This window comes from Corythoichthys intestinalis, chromosome 10 (genome assembly GCF_030265065.1).
Source record: "Corythoichthys intestinalis isolate RoL2023-P3 chromosome 10, ASM3026506v1, whole genome shotgun sequence".
NCBI classification, from domain to species: Eukaryota; Metazoa; Chordata; class Actinopteri; order Syngnathiformes; family Syngnathidae; genus Corythoichthys; species Corythoichthys intestinalis.
This window is the reverse complement of record NC_080404.1, coordinates 20800988-20821230: the sequence shown is the minus strand read 5'-3', so window position 1 is coordinate 20821230 and position 20243 is coordinate 20800988.

The following is a 20243-nucleotide window of genomic DNA, read 5'->3' as shown; positions in this document are numbered from 1 at the left end:
CGGACCATGAAGCACCTATTCGTTACGTTGAGGACCAGTTTCCCAAATTAATTGAAGAGGGTGGCTATCTCCCGGAGCAGGTGTTCAACATGGAGAAGACTGGCCTTTTTTGGAAGAGGATGCCATCCAGGACGGTCCTTTTCATGGAAGAAGAGAAGAGGCAAGGCTTTAAGGCCCATAAAGATCGTGTGACTCTCAAGCTTCTCAATAAATCATCTTTACCTTCATATCCATTGTTCTGGAGTTTTTTCTTCATTTATCAAGACCATCAGTGTGGTGAGTACATTTTATTCATCTTATGCATGTTATTGTATATTAATATTGCATTTACTTTTCTAACTAGTGTACTGTATACACAAAAAATATATATAGAATGTAATATACGTAAAATAAAATTCTCCTGTATCCAAGCAGCTGAACAGGACAGGTTTAAAAAAAAAAAAAAAAAAAAAAAAAAAAAATTGGTGGTCGCTACTTCGCGGTTTTTCACTTATTGCGGTGGGTTCTGGTCCCCATTAACTGCGAAGAACAAGGGATCACTGTATACCTCCAATAGGTTTAGGGAGAAAAAAAATATCATATTCTCTGCTGAGTATGCCTCCAGTATGCTTCACCCCCCCGTATCTGCCACGAGAACATTATAAAGTCAAAAAGGGCGATGTTGTCCCACTTCAAGAGATTTGATTAAAGAGGGGATTAAAAATACGAAGCAGGTTTTGGCATTGCTTTCAACCTAATGGGAACTTTACTGTGCCTTGGTAGGGCAAATATTTCAGAGAGGCGTTCAAGTTACGTCAGTTGGTGACCTTGAAAATCCCATGTGAATTTCAGTTTTTCTCTTTTTTTTAAATTCTAAATGTATGTTGGTTCTGTGTTATGCGTGCAATGTGTCTGAAATAACATTATCATTGAATTAGAAGTCTGACATAAAACTGGTAGATGGGGCATTATTGGTTCAGAATAGAATTACAAAGCATAGCCTCCTGAGACCCTGTATACTCATTTAAGGACATTAGATTACTGCCTCTGAGACCCTTTAAATGTCATTTTTAATACGTACCTTTGACTACTTGGGCACATTCAGGGACGTAGTCACCTACAGATCGACTGATATGGGTTTTTTCAGGTCCGATATCGATTATTTGTAGTTAGAGGGGCCAATAACCAATTTTTGGTGCAATATTAATTTGCAGTAAAAGTGTAAAGATTAGCTTTAAAAAATTAATAATGCAAACACTGAACTTTATTGAAATGTCTAAAGTATGCTTATTGAATCACACAAATAAAAAGTAATAAATAGTAATAGGGTGTGGCGTGGTTCAGTGTTAGAATTGTCGTTTCCCAACCCAGAGGCTGTGGCTTCATTTCTCCGCCCTGATGACCTCGTCTAAGTATCCTTGAGCAAGATACTAAACCCCATGTTGCTCCTGGTGCTGTGTCACCAGTAGGTAGATGAGGATGTAGTGTGAAGCGAGAGCATTAAAAAGGTGGAAAGGCACAATACAAGTCTAACTCCATTTACCATTACCATTTAAGCAATCACAGGATGGGGTGCAGGATATACGCGGAGATTAAGGGGGGGCTGGGGGCCATTGATGCCAACCCCCCCCCCCTCCCGTGGCCGAAAATATCATTGCATGTAATTGACTTCGCTATGTATATGAATTTAAAATTAAGACTTTGCTGGTATAACGTTGTCTATAAAAGTTGTAAAGCAATACAACAAAAATGAATGAAATCAACAAAAACATTTTCATAATGGGTCAAAATTACTTTTTTGAACAGATCATGTGACTACCACCTCAGAGACAGTCATTTGCTTTGTTTAGCCAAAACCAACTGAGGACAGAAGATGCAAGATGGATTTACTGTATGTGATTTTTTCACACCTAAGCTTTCAAAAGCGAAAACAACTACTGAGCAAGAACCAAGGATTGAAGATGTGGACCATGAAACGCTGGTTTCAGTTTGCCCCACTAAAGACGTTAATTCTACAACAACGCCACGACCGGGCGTACCATATTTAATGGACGATGATCTTGGCCAAAAGCATAGCTGTCCTAAGCAGCCTGATTTAGAATTCCCCTCAAAAATGATAGAAAAAACCCCCCGGCTAATTTTCAGCGTATGATTATAAATATTCCTGCCTGGAATATCCAGTCAAAAAAGATGCAGCGTCTATTTCTCCACTAGGTAAGGCAGAAAAACGCGCAAGCTCACATACGGATGCTCACGTACACACGCATAGCTGGGATGCCTATATGTGCGAGCATGGGCTAAACGACTATCCGAGCATATGTCTTGTAATTAATTCTATTGCTGACACTGCATTTCGGGGTCATCAACATATTTTGCCCCACTGCCGCAAAAGTCAAACTCCGCCTATGGTGCAGGAGACTGCAAGCAGAAGAGAGAGGCGTAGCTGGATCTGAGCCGAAATAACCTAGTTTTAAACAGATTTTTTCATATCGGCTGCTCGGATTAAGAAAATGGCTGATATGGCCAGCACACTCTTTTCGTGTCTACACTACTTTAGACCTATTCAAATGAATTAAGAAATGGCATCAAACATCTGCTCAAGGCTTCTCCAGTAGCTCAGCGAAGAAAACTCGAAAAGGTCACCTTTTCTGAACAAAATATATTTATATTAAACAACATCACTAGCTTGATGTGGCGGCATAAAGACTATAGACCCCAATCACCAACGTCACACAATCACGTGATCGCTGTATTGTGCCGCCATATTGTCCATCATTGTGTGTCGTATTGTCAATGATCGTAGTTTGTAAAGGTGGATTCACTTGCAAATTATGGAAGCCCCGGTGCTTTCAGACGCTGTAAACTCATTGGATGAGTTGCATAAAAGCCGTTATTTGGAAAAGCTTCAGCCAATCCAGTTGCCAGATCCATATTTAATGCCCAAACCGATTTTTCCTCCCGTCCGTTCCCGTCCCGCGCGTCAGAGCTCGTCCTGAGACCACAAAATTTCCAATCATACTCCAGTTTATGTAGGGTGACCATATTTTGATTTCTAAAAAAGAGGACACTCAGCCCTACTTGAATTATACTCGAAGTTCACTCAAAGATGCCTATTATCACTTTAATATATTTAAAGTGTGCCCCCTCACTCTGGATGGAAAAATGCAGTTAAAAAAAAAAAAAAAAGTATATATATATATATATATATATATATATATATATATATATATATATATATATACACACATATATAAAATGCAGACCCATAGAAATGTAGTCCAGTCAATACACATACACACAGTAGGGTATGTGCCAACTAAAATTTTTTATAAATTACTATCACGACAATTGTCGTTGAAAAATTGTTATTCCCATTCAATTGATGTTCTCATTCAATGTTCTAGATTGCACACAAACAAAACCGAAATAAACTGACAAACTATTCAATCAAAACTACGTTTCCCATAATGCCTAGCGCGGTTTAGCTTACTGATAGCTAGCTGAGGCAGAAATCAAACTTTGCTATGAAAGTTTACAATCATCGGCAGCGCGCCGATGCGACACCAAACGGGATTTTACAGTCACAGCTCCGACAGAAGTCAACAGTTGCCATTATATACGTATTTATCATTAAAAAAAAACAGGCATTGTGGCCAAATCGTCAACCCAGTAGGTGGCGGTAATGCCTCATGATAGGGGTAAACTGCCAACAAAAACAAGAAGAACTACTACTTCCCTCCATTCTAGTAGGAGCCATGTCAACTGCTGCCACCCAGCGGCCGGAGGGATTCTCTTCAAATTGGTCCCGTGAAAAATCATAAAAAACAGACATTTTTATGAATTTATAAAACCCGCCCGGACCACGAGGACACTACGTGAAAGTAGGACTTGTCCGGGCAAAAGAGGACGTTTGGTCACCCTAGTTTATGTCACGATGAGGAGTTGGGTACCCAAAATCGGCACCAGCCCGAATATAAACCGATATTTGGTCAGCTGAGCGTCACCGTTGTCACGATTGTAAAATGAAATTTGATCGACAACCAGCCGGTGTGTGCCGAAAAATAGCTGCCCCGCGTGAAATGTTCCCCCTGCCGGGAGCGCTTATTTATAACGCTTTATTGACGTGAAAACATCAAATGTTTTCATGGATGCATTACAGTAATGGATTTATGACTGTAAGATCAGTTTTAAATAATTAAATTACACAAAATATTTGTAATGTATTTTAGTAACAAATCGTGGACTGGGCCACATAACCGTCTTTGAACAGAAATGTATTAGTCTACAGGTTTTCACGACCATATCCCAATGACAATCACACAGGTATGACATTTATTAGTTCAAGCAGAGTAAAATAATACATATTCACGGTACAAGAAAGTCGTTTCCGTGTGGGCGCTCCTGTCAGGGGGGGCATTTCACGCAGGGTGGCTATTTTTCGGCACAACACCTGTTGTTGCGCTCACCTTCTTGCTGCGCGACCGTGGCGACGAGCTTCGTAGTCTCCGTCTGATGATGTCTGCGAACGTGTTGGCATTATATTGATGTTTTCGCCGCTGTCTAACGGCTGTCGACACAAACGCATCATGGACCGAGATAAACAAACCCTGCTGTTTAAGAGATTTGCCCTTTTAACAATAGGCACACAGTAACTACCAAAATGACCGTTTATCTTCTCTGTTACTGCAACCAACCGCCACCCACCCCTTCACCATTTTGATTAATCAATGTTAGCGATTGTCAGGAAGATTTTTGGGTTCGTTTACTAAGCGGTGATTCCTTAGACAAGCAGAAAAAACACGCAGTAAAAGGAGGAATGTATGTAGCGGTAATATGTAAACACGATGAGCTGACGGACTATATGGCGGCACCAGTCAGGGGGGCGGAGTTGTGACGTCTCGTGATTGGGGTCTATACACTATTTTGTAAAACCTGCAAAGTAAAACATTAGTAAATCTTATATCCTCATTTGAGGATTTTCACAATTTTGATTGGGTGAAGTGGTTCGCTAACTCTGGGATTATTTAATTTGATTAATAGTTCTAACTAGTCTTTCAAGTGCCAAATGTACTAATATGTGTGATCAAATGAACTAGGAAAGATTAGGAAATGTGTTTTTTGACCATATTCACTAACTAATTAGCTAACAGGCTAAATAACTACACTGTATGCAAACCACGTACTGTATCTCTCTTTGAATTTGTACTCAATTTTATCATTTTGCCATGACGGGGAAAGTTTAATGTGTCGACAAACAGATGATCCTATTTACAGGGGTATGTCCATTCCGACAGTAGCCTATGTCCCACTAAATCCAAATACAGTGGGAAGGAAAAAATTTGTGCTAGCGTTTGATTTTAAGGAGCACCACTTACTGTTTGAGGCTAAAACTTTATGTGTTGACCATTTCGATCATTCTAGTCCCAAGCATCAAATATATATATCTTATATTATGATAAACCCATTGTCCTCATATGCGTACATCTTTGATTACAAAAAACAGCTTCATGTACAAAAAAACCCCTAATTTTGTTATGAAACCTAGAAGGTCCCCTATAAGGTCCCCTTATAGCAAAGAGAAATGAAAAATGCATTGCCCCCCCCCCCCCCCCCCAAAAAAAAAAAAAAAAAGCTCGGGTCTCAGGGTGATAAACTAGAAAACAAAAGTTTTGATAATATATACCGGTATATATATATTTTCAATTGACAATCCTCTGTAATCATTTTGTGCTTTCCTTGTGCAGATGAGGTTTCCTTCCCTTCTCTTATTGCACATCCTTGGTAGTTTCCCTCTCAAATCCACAAACAAAGGTATCTCACAACTGTACTGTCAAAAAATGACCACACATCCACACACTATTTTAACAAAATGCATTCACGGAGGAATGTCAAAGATGCAAATTTTTCCATTTTCACTTCCAGTGGGAGCAATGACCCAGTAAATGTCCCAATTCGTTTGATATTTAAACTGCGAGTAGTCAGAACTTTGTGAGACCAAGCCGATAAAATATTATGATGCAATTGCCACAGATTGGTGGATCTTTAGAACTCTTCTATAATCACAGAGTTTATGATACAGTATGTATTTTACTGGTGCCTTAAATTTCATGACGCATGCAAAAGTGATGTTGACTATGAATATTGATTAAGTGGTTTTATCTCAATTAGCAATATCAGAGGAGGTGCTACACAGAGATGTGATGGTTAGTGCATCTCAACTCTGGATGATCCCCAGTACTGTGACTGCCTACACTTGCGATTTAAATGTCTTTCATGTCAACACAAGACTAAAGTAGCGCATGCATTTCTAGTTTATTTGCATCAAAATATTTTTGGGAGTGGAATCATGAATATTTCATGATAACTAAGCACTCTGGGACAATATAAGCATGTAGATTTGATGATAATTGCTGAGACTAAACTCACTAAGTGCTGCACATACAACATAATGAAAAGATACTACTTCAGCATGGAAATGTTAACATTTGGCTTTTGAAATGCCCCCTAGAAGCAGTACCGAATAGAATGTGACATATGTTATACTGATATCTGTCCGAGGAATTCTGACATTTCGGTATCTTTTTATCCTTGAGGGTACAATTAACCTTGGAACTTGGCTGTGACAGCTTGGAGTGGGTCATACCTGTGCGTTTTTAGTAAAATGAAAGCAAAATTCTTGGCCGAAAACGAAAACTGAATATTAGAAATGCTTGGCTGAAAACCGAAAGGCCGAATAATACACATGTATACAATTAATTTTTTTATATAAATAAAAGAAGATACTGTATATATTATATTCCATTATTTTCCAATTAATGCCTTTTGCCCTGGCCTTTTTTTGAGGCTATTAAAATCTCCCCTACTCATTAAAATAAGACTCGCTGTTTTCTTGTGCAATTAGTGCATTCGATCGAGAGCCAGACGAATGGGCCGAGTCCTACCCAGATAGAAAAATATAACTGGAGCGGACATGGGCCAGATGTACTGCAAATTTCGGCCCAACTTCGTAAAACGCAAGCCAGTTTTGGGCCAGAACTGGTCCAAAGTAGCAGACATGACATTAATGTACGGCCCAGATATGGCACACACGTTACCCTATCTGGGCCAGATTTATATCAAAACTGTTTTCAGTATTAAATTCCGGGTCTATTTTGTTCAATGTATCATACTATAATGTGTTTATATTGCAAATTAAATTGTGTCTATTAAAAGCAATAATGACAACACTTCTTTTTCATGCCATTTAGGTATTAATGCTAACATATTAATGCACATAACAATATAACATTGTTTTTTTCACAGAATATTTTAACTGGAACAAGCAACTCAACATTAAAGATGACCCATTTTAAGACTCTAAACAACATATTTTATTTGTTAAGGTTCTTGGGGTAACGGGGGACCTAATTCATTGACGATTAGAGGGAGTATTAGATAATGTCCGAAGAATCCGCCGGGCAGTTTGGTGATCGGACAGGTGAATGGGCAGGCAGGCATTTTGCCAGGCAAGCAGTACAGGATCTAGGGGGCAATAAAACAAAAATGAGTTCAGTATCAGGATTACAAGATTCTTTGTGAGCTGAAAGTGACATACCTGTTGGTGAGTTGTTGATCTGGCGATTATGTGAGGCCAAAGACCGGTTTAAGTAAGCTGCTGACTATGATCAGCGGCACTTGGTCCCAGGCTCACCGATCTGTGCAATCAAGGCGACAATTAAGGCAAAACTGTCATAGTACTAATCCGGGACGCACCTGGTGCAGTGACGTTAAGCGGGAGTTTGAGCACTTCTGGTCTGCAAGGTCCTCCCCGGAACAGTGCGTAGCCTATTATTTGGACTGTCATAGTGCTGATCTGGGCTGCATCTGGCGCACTGATGTTAAGCAGGTGTGATTGCTATGTGGATCTGGCGAGCTGAGGCCGGATCCGGCACGCAGTTGCCTGCTATTGGGGTAGCAGCGATAAAGCTGAGCCAAGTAGCTCCCAGCTGGATTAAACGGTGACTGGCAGAGAGGGTGTAGAAAAAATGTCACATAAAGAGGAACTGGTCGTGCTATAAACGTATTGTACTAAACCACAACAAGTGCACATCTATGCATTTAAATACTACTTATGTGTATACTGTCCGCTTGATTTTATTTCAAATTACTCACGCACGGGCTGAAATGCACCGTGCTGGATTTGACGCGTGACATCAAAGGAAACCAACTTCAGCACGTTTATATATAGCGGAAAACACAGACAAGACTGAAAAAGCAGTTTCTGCTCTTGCACTCCTCTTTAACATAAACTGCTGTATTTTAAGCCAAAACAACTGTTGTGTTTGATAGAACAATATGTCTATATGCTGCCATAGCAGATTCATGGTGCATTAAGCCCCCAAACTATTTTTAATTTGTCCGTTTAACCCTAAATAACCCCGTTTACAGACGTCGCACAACCGCTTTTGTTTCAACCCAGCCATAAAACGAAGGTCACTAATTATATTTATTATTCAAAATGTCTGTCATTTTTAGCTTAGAATCATTAATTGATGTCTAATATTTTGTTTAAAAAAAAAAAAAAAAGACTATAAAAAAAGATTCACTCGCATATTTCAAACTTTTAAACAAATGACATCACAATGAAAAAAATGGTTTCCTTAAAAAAGTCACGGATATCTACCTTATAACTATCGCTTAATTGTATTTTTTTGTTACTGTCGCATTTTCTCCGATATGTTACATGATAAATAATCGATCCAAAGAAAAACTGAAGAAAAAAAAAAATGTTTAAAGGGGTAAATATATGAAAAAGAAAATCTCGACCACTCCTTGATGTCTGCGATTTCTGCATCGCGACCCTTGTTATATGACAATGTTTCACCCATAAAATCCCCAAAAAATCCAGCTGTGGCCATCCACAACTGTGTCTTGACACTTGGTGATATCTGCAACATGGAGTTTTTGGATCAAAACATGGCAAGTACGCAATATCTCGTTAAAGTCATGGTGTCTGTAATTCTGCCCTCGTGTGCTCTCACCTCTAGATAAGGTTTTGCTGTTTATTTTTTTCTTTTTAAATCCCCTCCTGTTCAAAATATTTCTTCCCCAAGAAAATTGAGGTTTTAAGCTTTCTAATGATGTATCACTCATGCATATCGGACAATTTTGAAATTTGGCAAAATTGGGTAGCGTAACTTCAAGTAAGCTGAGTGTTTTCCACCATATTTATTTGATAATTCAAAATACTTCCGAACCGCGGACATGTTGGATTTGACTCAGTTGTTTTAGCAACAGTGTCACAGCGTCAGCCAGTGTGTTGCTTCTCGCCATGTTTTGATGACGTCATCACAAGAGGACTAAAGTTCTTCACACTACTTGGTGGTAAACGTTCGGCCATCAAAACCGAAAACCGATAATGCATTCTTAGCTATTTTGGGCTGATAGTTTTCGGCGCCAAATTTCGGTCACATCTCTACTTTTTAGGGGAAAAAAAGCCTCGTCCACCAAATAATCCCTGCTGTGTCAACTTTCATAGAGCTCTGACCTAGCCAGGTCATGAGTCATCCTGTAATTATGCCGATAATAGTATGAATATAAAGGGAATTATATATTTGTTTAACATGTGGTTCAGTATTACTTTTTTTCTTTTCTTTTTAGTATTTATTTTAGAGCTCTTTTGCGAAGTACAGCATCATTTCTGCCACTAGTAATACAACAATTGAGGTTTGTATTGTTCTCCCTTCTTCACAACTTCTATAATAGGCACTCCTGCAGTAGAAAGGCATTAGTAGATCATCAGTAATTAACACGTTTGAAAATGAATCTGACGCGAAGGCACAATTAAATTTAATTGTATTTAATTGGATTTAAAAAAATAGTCAAATTAAAAACTAGTACCCATTTGGCAGACAAACTCTGCATGAAACCCTTAATATAAACTGGTATGTTAACTCATTGTTTTTTAATCCATCAATCTATCTTCTTCTGCTTATCCGGGATAATAGTTATTTTCATATCAATGATAATATAAACATGCAAGTTACATTTCCTTTAATTGTTGCACATAAACCGATGTGGAGATTGAACATTTATTACCTATCAATTTTAAATATTAATCTAACACTATGACAGTTCAAAAGCTCTCTATAGAGCATGAGTGTCGGCAGACATATGTCACTGGAGCAAGTGCCCCAGTATTGATCTGCAGTGCCCCAGTATAAATTTCGCCGGTAAAATAAAACAAAACAAAACATTTTGGAGTTTTAAATCTACATACAGTAGCATAATCTACAGAAAGCACCTATTTAATATGGTCATATTACTCTATTCATTCCATGTACACCATCTGCACATGGCTCCTTGATATCGTAATTTATGCACTAACTTTGGCTGTGATAGGCATGAGTTGATACTTCGGCAAAGCACCTTGGGGTGAGATGCTGCGTTCATTTGTGTCTGGAGATCTAAGTTTCCAAGTTGGAAAATCCTTCTGATGTGTTGTAAACTCTTAATGTGGGATAAAAACATGGTTGCTAACTCGCTACAAAGAAGAGTAGCCTATTTTAATGGTCTGACAATACGTCACAAGTTGAGTCACCGTTTTGCGCTTTTTATAGACACCATGTAATAGAGAATCATTTTTTTCGATTACTCCAACAACACATGAATGCAGCATCAAAATTATGGTGCTTGTATCAATTATACATTCGACGATGCAAATTACATCCTTCCACCTGCTTTACAGGTTAGTGCCAAATAAACTGCACATCCTTGTTCGTTTTTACCTCTGTGTTGATGTTTGTGTGGTCACTTATTCCCATGAATTGTGAATTAAAATGGTTCAACTTTACTCTTTACGTATCAGGTAGTTAACAGCGGTAAACTACTCTGGTCGCAAATTGAAGTATCAGATTAGCCGCTGTCTTTTAGCTAACTGGCTATGAATACAATGACAATTAAATACGATTTGATTTGAGTAAGAGGCTCTCACTGAAGAGCTTTGTCTAATATTGTGTTAATATGATATGTTTTTGTGGGGAGTCCTGTGGGGGGTGCTCCGGGAGTGTGGGGTATCGGAATCCCTGAGTGGGATTCCGGTCCCTGTATGACCGGTGTCAGAGTTTGGTCTGTGTAGCCAGTTGTAAGTTGGATCCTTTTCCAATGAGGGTTGGACTCCACCAATTCTGCCCTTTGTCACCGGTTCTGTTCATAACTTTTATGGACAGAATATCTAGGTGCAGCCGAGATGTTGAAGGGGTCCGTTTTGGTGGCCTCAGTATTGCATATCTGCTTTTTGCAGATGATGTAGTGTTGTTGGCTTCATCAAGCCGTGACCTTCAACTCTCACTGGAACTAGTCGCAGCCGAGTGTGAAGCGGTCGGGATGAGAATCAGCACCTCCAAATCCGAGACCATGGTCCTCAGTCGGGAAAAGGTGGAATGCCCTCTCAGGCTCAGGGATGAGGTCTTTCCCCAAGTGGAGGACTTCAAGTATCTCGGGGTCTTGTTCACGAGTGACGGAAAAATGGAACGGGAGATCGACAGGCGGATCGGTGCCGCGTCTGCAGTGATGTGGACTCTGCATCGGTCCGTTGTGGTGAATAGGGAGCTGAGCCGAAAGCATGAGCTCTCTGTTTATCGGTCGATCTCATTCCTACCCTCACTTATGGTCACGAGCTTTGGGTCATGACCGAAAGAACAAGATCCCGGATACAAGCTACCGAAATGAGTTTCCTCTGGAGGGTGTCGGGGCTCTCCCTTAGAGATAAGGTGAGAAGCTCGATCATCCGGGAGGGGCTCGGAGTAGAGCTGCTGCTCCTCCGCATCAAGAGGAGCAAGATGAGGTGGCTTGGGCATCTCATCAGGATTCGTCCGGCGCGCCTCCATGGTGAGGTGTTTCGGGAACGTCCCACTGAGAGGAGGCCATGGGGCCGCCCCAGCACACACTGGGGAGACTTTGTCTCCCGATTGACCAGGGAATGCCTCGGGATCCCTTAAGAAGAACCGGATAAATTGGCTGGGGAGAGGGAAGTCTGGGCTTCCCTGCTGAAGCTGCTGCCTCCGCGACCTGATCTCGAATAAGCGGTAGAAAATGTGTGTTTGTATGTATGTATGATATATGGTATTTGAACTGTATGAATACTGATGCTATTTATTGCTATTTGTTTATATGACAAAAATGAATGGAATGGAATTAATTATCCTATCTTTGGGATATAACCTCTGACAATTTTGTATGTGTGCTCATCATAATTTCCACCTGTTTTAGCAACATTTAATTTGTTACTTCAGTCCCTGTAATCTGTAACAAGATGTATTATTTTTTATTTCTATTTGACTCAAACAGCATTACCCTAGCAAATGGATATTAGAAAATTATTTTCTCGAAGCAAGGATAAATCAGCAAGGAGGAATGAGAGAGGTAAGTTAGGTAATGCACCTAGGCAACATAAACCACTTTTGGGTCACAACCTTCAAGCTGAGAAACACTGATTAATTGCATGATACTTACAGTGATACATCCCCATTTCTGTTCAGAGTAAAGTAGAGCAGAAGGGTGTAGGAAGAGGTGAAGGAGAGATAGAAGTTGATAAGCATGAGCAGAGGTCAACTGACTATCAACAAGGGATGTCATCATTTTGAGTGATTGTTTTTTTTTCCTTTTTTTTTTTCTTTTACTGAAACCTGTATTTTTTTTTTATTATATAAAGATTTGATTTGATTATTTAAGTGTTATTTCTGACTTTTTACGATGGATAAGTGCAAAAAAAATATTTTTGCTCACTCGCCAGTTTCCCTGCTGCGCCCCAGTATTATATTAGGTCTCGTGACGCCCCTGCTGTGGAGATCCCAGGCTAGGGAAAAAAAAACAGTGGTTGGAAGCAGTGCAGCAAAAAGCCCCCAACCAATCCGTTCCAGAAGAATGACTCAGGGAACATACAAAATCCCAAGACAACCCTTCCTCCTATTTACAGACACATGGATTGTTGATGTATGTTTGACATTTCTCAGAGAATGTGCAGTCTTGCTTTTTTGAATGCATTGTTGTTCACCTGCTCATCTGCTATTGAACAAATAAAAACATAAAAAATAAAATCATGGATGCAATTTTCTGAATCTTAACAAATACAGGCTGAAAGAAAAAAAACAGTCCCCAAATTTGATTTGATTTTTCTCTGACTTAAAAGAGATGGCAACTAAAACGAGTTTATCTTTTATTATGATTTGTGAAGTTTTTGGGAAAAAAATACAGCAGTCACAGCTACAGTTTTTTTACATTCTGAGGAAAAATCAAGAAATGATGCTTATCCTAATTTGGGAAGTCTTTATTGAGGGGGTCACCTTGAATGATCTTAAACCCTGATATCTGTGCTAACCTGTTTCTGTAGCGTGTCATTAACTCAATCACTGTAATTGACCGTGGTAGACATGAAATCCATTCCAACTGGAATGGCTGGCATTGAGTGATTATCTTTCGCTACCATTGACGGCGATAGAGGTCCAATGCAATTCTGACTGGGGGACTGATAACCATCAAATGGTCACTGCTAGCCCTCCCAATCAAAAATGGACTAGATGTATGTCGCCGTCAATAGCACCCAATGTGTTAATGTTAATTGTTCCGATTGTTGTCAAACGGTAGGCAACGTCGCTTGCGTTCAATACATTTTCTATGGAACGAGCGCGACGAGGTGAAAATCACCAACCCTCTTGCGGCGAAGAGACACGCGATGCTCGTGCACATAAAATTTCGTGCTCGCACTCGTGCAAATACACTTGCACATGCGGACCAGCAATTTGATATAAGAAAATAAAAAATAATTCAATTTCTGTCGCCTGGCACAACAACCAATCAGCAACGAAGTCATTGATCAACAAATCACCTGCGAGAACACTGGCCAACCCAGAAATTGACGTCCACACGCCACACTTTGTCAACTTGAAAAAAAAATATATATATAAAAAAACTTTTTCAAAATGGATATTTATTTTTCTGTTGTATCTCTTGTAAGCTTGCTGTTCTTTAGTTTTCTTAGTTTCAACGATAGTATAACATAAAAAAATAAAAAAAAGTCAATATGGAGGAGCGTATCATTTTACCAGTGTGCGACCAGCACATACTTTATGATATGGCTTTTCTTCTATATTTATGTATGTATGTGTATTCTTTTTTCACACTAAAGCTGGCAATATATAACACTCTTGTTGTCCGTCTCAATTTGCACACTCCACTGAGCTCACGCAGATAAACCCGCTGGTCCTAAACTCTTTTATAAATGTTACAGCAAAAACAAACCTCAGTCACATATGCATCTTAAAATTAAATGATGCTCCACCATTTTTGGTTTAAACACTTGGCTCCGGTATCTGAGAACGTCGAAGGAATTTCTATAGAGTCAACAATTTGAGTATACTAGTATGTGCTGATATGCTCTGATCTCTTTGTTCTGATCAGAACCTGAGCTCCAACGTTCTCAGAGAGCTCCAGTTTTTTAATACCCTTTATCCATTCAGAATACCATAGCTGAACAACAAAAAGTGAGTCCTTACCCTGAGTTTAGAAGCTCACATAACAAAAATGAATAATGAATCAATACACATAAAACGGAGGGGCTTGGTTAGGTAGTTTTTCTTCATGCAAAAATATTCAGGTGAAATAATCTAAACAGGTTCTAAATACATCCATGGGAAGTAGCTGTCCTTTCAGTCTGTATTTATCTTTTCTTCTGTCTGAATGATCTCACTAAAATAGTCACCCAAAAATGTCAGCCTGCCAAATGCACAGCGCCAAGGGACTACTCTTACTCACTCCAGCAGTGATAAACACTATTTTGAAATTATGCAACATGAATTTTAATTTTGGGGGTATATTTCAGGTCTCTAAGATTAGACAGAGAATTTAAACAGTTCAATTTTGAACCTTTTTTTTCCCCCAACTTCTTATTAAGTGACGTTTAATTGTTGAAATATATTGAACACCATATTAGTTATTCTACAAAACAGCAGTTGATTGTCAGCAAGTGATTAAAAATAGTAAGTTGACTGCTATGAGGCGGAAAAAAAAGTGTCTCAGGATCCATGACTGACAGGGAGGGTCTAGGAAATGGAAATCCAGTCATATTTTTTCACAATGCTCCGAATCCTTTTGTACATAGAATATGTAATATTGGAAAATCTTACCACAAGAGGCAAAGTAAGAAAACAACATGGTTTATTTGAGCAATTAAATACAACTCTAATTTCTCAATATCATACAGTGTTATTGTTTCATCATGTGGGAGCATTACATTCTGCCATTGATGCAAAATATCATATTTTATTCATAAGCTCACACAAGCACATGCGATATTGGCCATCCCTCTGCAGTGTTTGGTCCCTTGAAACCAGTTTTCTGTCACTCTTGATTGCAAATGTTATTCAGGCCAGCTGTGGTCCCCCTTGTCTACTTGGCCTCTCCTGAATCTGGCCAAAGTAGCATTGCCAATAACCATCAGCCCTGAACATCAATCACTGTATGCCCCACATCCATTTGCATAGACCCTTCACATATTTATAGTAGTCTTCTAGTATGTACAATGCAAAATAATATGCAAATGAACCTCCTTATCAAAGATGCAGTAAAATGAATTTTCTAATCTAATCTATTTGAGTCTGAGTATGAACATGTTTTATTTATAATTCTTTATTACTATTGTTAGTAGCTTTTTCTTTACCTGAACTAATATTCGTGTAATTTGTGTGAATGTATGACTGATCGACTATTGAATTTCCCTATTTCCTTTTCCCTTTACCTATAAAATATGTAATGTTTATCATGTATGTTGTGCCTGTGTATCTGAATGTGTTACAGTCTCATCTATTGGTTGAATTATCTGAATGAAATGACTTTTCTAAATATTATGGTAATGATGGAGAAACGATTGAACTTCAACATCAATAATTTGTGTTAATATTTTGTTTAATGTATTATTTAGCCGACAACAGGAAATTGAAGTAGATATATCACATCTTTTGATCCGCATGCAAGATAAACTTAACTGTAAATAACAACCGTAAGTTCAAAGTGATTTTTCTGAGATGTATATTTCTAGAAAGTTATTTTGAATATACCACATATTTGACTTTTTTTTTTCTTTTAACAGAATTGTTACCTTCGCTGGTGCTTCTTTAATTAAAAAAGAAAAATAATATATAAAAAATACAAGTGCCTGTACATGCAAAAAATGTAATTAGTTTTGTAATTGGCACAAAGAAATATTTGGAAAAAAATATTTGAGATCAAATAGATAAAAAAATAAAAGATTACACTTTAACTATCTAACCTTTCATAATTTTTAAAATGTAAAAGTCCTGCAAAGCTGTACTGATAAACCAGAAAAAAGAGGACAACAGAATAGAGGTTATTGTATGACAAGTAAATTATTCAGCTAATACTGGGTATTGTAGCTTCAATCATGAAAAACTGTATATCTCCTGTGTAAAAAAATAAAAATAAAATTAGACAACAAATATTGATAATAAATCCAAACAACAATAAATGTCTCCATTATATATCAACTATTCCAGTGATCCCCAACCTTTTTTGCACCATGGAACAGTGTAACGTAGGCCTTTTTTATTTTCCACTGACTGGCAATGTGTGGCAGAAAATTACAGTACATATAAACTAACACGATGGAGCTAAAAATTAAGATTAAGTGCAGGGAAAATGTAACTCACCATACGATAAATCAGTTATTTTTAACAGCGGCCTCTCCTAAAACTTGACGGCAAATATCCTTGGTCGCAGGCATAATGAGTTCTCCAATCGCGAAAGGTTTCTTGGCTTTAGCAATACGGTTGGTTCGCCACGATACAGTGCCTTGCAAAAGTATTCGGCCCCCTTGAACCTTGCAACCTTTCGCCACATTTCAGGCTTCAAACATAAAGATATAAAATTTTAATTTTTTGTCAAGAATCAACAACAAGTGAGACACAATCGTGAAGTGGAACAACATTTATTGGATAACTTAAACTTTTTTAACAAATAAAAAACTGAAAAGTGGGGCGTGCAATATTATTTGGCCCCCTTGCGTTAATACTTTGTAGCGCCACCTTTTGCTCCAATTACAGCTACAAGTCGCTTGAGGTATGTTTCTATCAGTTTTGCACATCGAGAGACTGACATTCTTGCCCATTCTTCCTTGCAAAACAGCTCGAGCTCAGTGAGGTTGGATGGAGAGTGTTTGTGAACAGCAGTCTTCAGCTCTTTCCACAGATTCTCGATTGGATTCAGGTCTGGACTTTGACTTGGCCATTCTAACACCTGGATACGTTTATTTTTTAACCATTCCATTGTAGATTTGGCTTTATGTTTTGGATCATTGTCCTGTTGGAAGATAAATCTCCGTCCCAGTCTCAGGTCTTGATCAGATACCAAAAGGTTTTTTTCCAGAATGTTCCTGTATTTGGCTGCATCCATCTCCCCGTCAATTTTAACCATCTTCCCTGTCCCTGCTGAAGAAAAGCAGGCCCAAACCATGATGCTGCCACCACCATGTTTGATAGTGGGGATGGTGTGTTCAGGGTGATGAGCTGTGCTGCTTTTACGCCAAACATATTGTTTTGCATTGTGGCCAAAAAGTTCAATTTTGGTTTCATCTGACCAGAGCACCTTCTTCCACATGTTTGGTGTGTCTCCCAGGTGGCTTGTGGCAAACTTTAAACGAGACTTTTCATGGATATCTTTGAGAAATGGCTTTCTTCTTGCCACTGTTCCATAAAGGCCAGATTTGTGCAGTGTACGACTGATTGTTGTCCTGTGGACAGACTCTCCCACCTCAGCTGTAGATCTCTGCAGTTCATCCAGAGTGATCATGGGCCTCTTGGCTGCATTTCTGATCAGTTTTCTCCTTGTTTGAGAAGAAAGTTTGGAAGGACGGCCGGGTCTTGGTAGATTTGCAGTGGTCTGATGCTCCTTCCATTTCTTTCTTTCAAATTTCTTTTTATTGGTGTTAAAAAAAAAATACAGAACACCCCTCCCAAACTAAACAAAATAATAATAATAATAAATAAATTTAAAAAAAAAAAAAAAAAAAAAAAAAAAAAAATTGTTTCACTCTAAGTTATCCAACACAAACAACCATGAAGTCTATGTCTAATCGTAAATGTCCAGAGAGTCATAGAAAGTTCTTCCGTGCCATCACTTCGATACATAGTGGTTACGGAATAAAAATACAGTGCAATACATTCAAATGTCCCACCAAATAGGAGCAGCACTGCATCTCTGATCAGTTTTCTCCTTGTTTGAGAAGAAAGTTTGGAAGGACGGCCGGGTCTTGGATTTGCAGTGGTCTGATGCTCCTTCCATTTCAATATGATGGCTTGCACAGTGCTCCTTGAGATGTTTAAAGCTTGGGAAATCTTTTTGTATCCAAATCCGGCTTTAAACTTCTCCACAACAGTATCTCGGACCTGCCTGGTGTGTTCCTTAGTTTGCATAATGCTCTCTGCACTTTAAACAGAACCCTGAGACTATCACAGAGCAGGTGCATTTATACGGAGACTTGATTACACACATTTGGATTCTATTTATCATCATCGGTCATTTAGGACAACATTGGATCATTCAGAGATCCTCACTGAACTTCTGGAGTGAGTTTGCTGCACTGAAAGTAAAGGGGCCGAATAATATTGCACGCCCCACTTTTCAGTTTTTTATTTGTTAAAAAAGTTTAAATTATCCAATAAATGTTGTTCCACTTCACGATTGTGTCCCACTTGTTGTTGATTCTTGACATAAAAATTAAATTTCATATCTTTATGTTTGAAGCCTGAAATGTGGCGAAAGGTTGCAAGATTCAAGGGGGCCGAATACTTTTGCAAGGCACTGTATATGATGCTCTCAGTGCATTTGCTTTTGTTACCTCATTTGCTAGGTTTTAGCCACATATTATGCAGAATGGGCATGGCTGTACGCTCCTCTAGTGGCTCAGCAGGTGGCCTTTTCCCCGTAAAAAAACTGTCCAAAGATCGTTCTGCCCACAGCACACACCTTAGCCAACAGCAGCTAATGTTATTGTACAGCAGCTAATGTTATTGTTTACACTGACTGATGCTTGTTTTCTACAGGTGTACAAACACCCCAGTAATGGCGGCTAACCACAAAATAGCGACATTCACAAATCTCTACGCGAATTACAGTTATCCCTTGTTTTTTGCGGTTGATGGGGAATATATATATATATATATACAGTATATATATTCCCCATCAACCGCAAAAAACAAGGGATAACTGTAACTATATATATTTATATATATATAGTTATATATATATATACATATATATACAGGGGTGCACGTAAGTGGTCCGCATGCGTACTGGACGTAGACAAACGCGCTGGCCCTCAACGGCTCCCATACGCTTTTGCGTACCGATGGCTGACCACTGTATTTGCGGCGGACACGAGAAAATAACTTCTCAAAATGTCGAAGAAGCAGGCCACACTGAGTAATTACTTCCGTGTTCCCCCAGCCCCGTCAAAAGACAGACAGACGACAGAGACGTCACCGGAGCTCCCGAAAAAAAGGACTTTTGCTGAAAAGTGGCTACAGGAGGTACCATGGCAAAAAGCAAATGATGCTCGCACGGAAATGCGGTACAAAACGTGCCGTGAGAATCCCAATGTCGCCGATAAGAGCAGCGCATTTTATGTAGGGTCAAAGAATTTCAGCCATCCAAACTTTGAAAAGCACGAAAAAATACAGAGAGCATGTGGCAATTAAGCAAACTATCGATGTCAAACAGGACCCCACTCGCCCTATGGACAAGTGGCGGAATAGGGCGGAATAAAGGTAATGAACAGCGACATGCACTGACAAACGTGTTTTTGCTCGCATTTTACAAAGCTAAACATGCACGTTCAATGAGGTCTTATGAGGAGGACACCACACTTTTACAAAGGCTTGGAGTTAATGTGGGAGCCGCATAATGCCCTTTATTTTGAATTGGTGCTTTTTATTTCTTTACATTTCACTTCAAAGTAATGGCAATTTTGTTGTGCCAGTTGATGTTAATCAAGCATTAATTGTTAATATAATTAATTAAAGTTAATTGGCTCTAAGTAAAGCTTGTCATAAATTTATCGCATCAGGCGGGTCGGCTCTCAAGCTCAATGAGGACCAAGTCACATCTCCAGGTCCTCCTCTGAGAACCTGGGCAAAAAAATTATGTGCACCCCTGTATGTATATGTATATATATTTATGGGTTCAATGTATTTATTCAGATTTAGCATTGGAAAGAT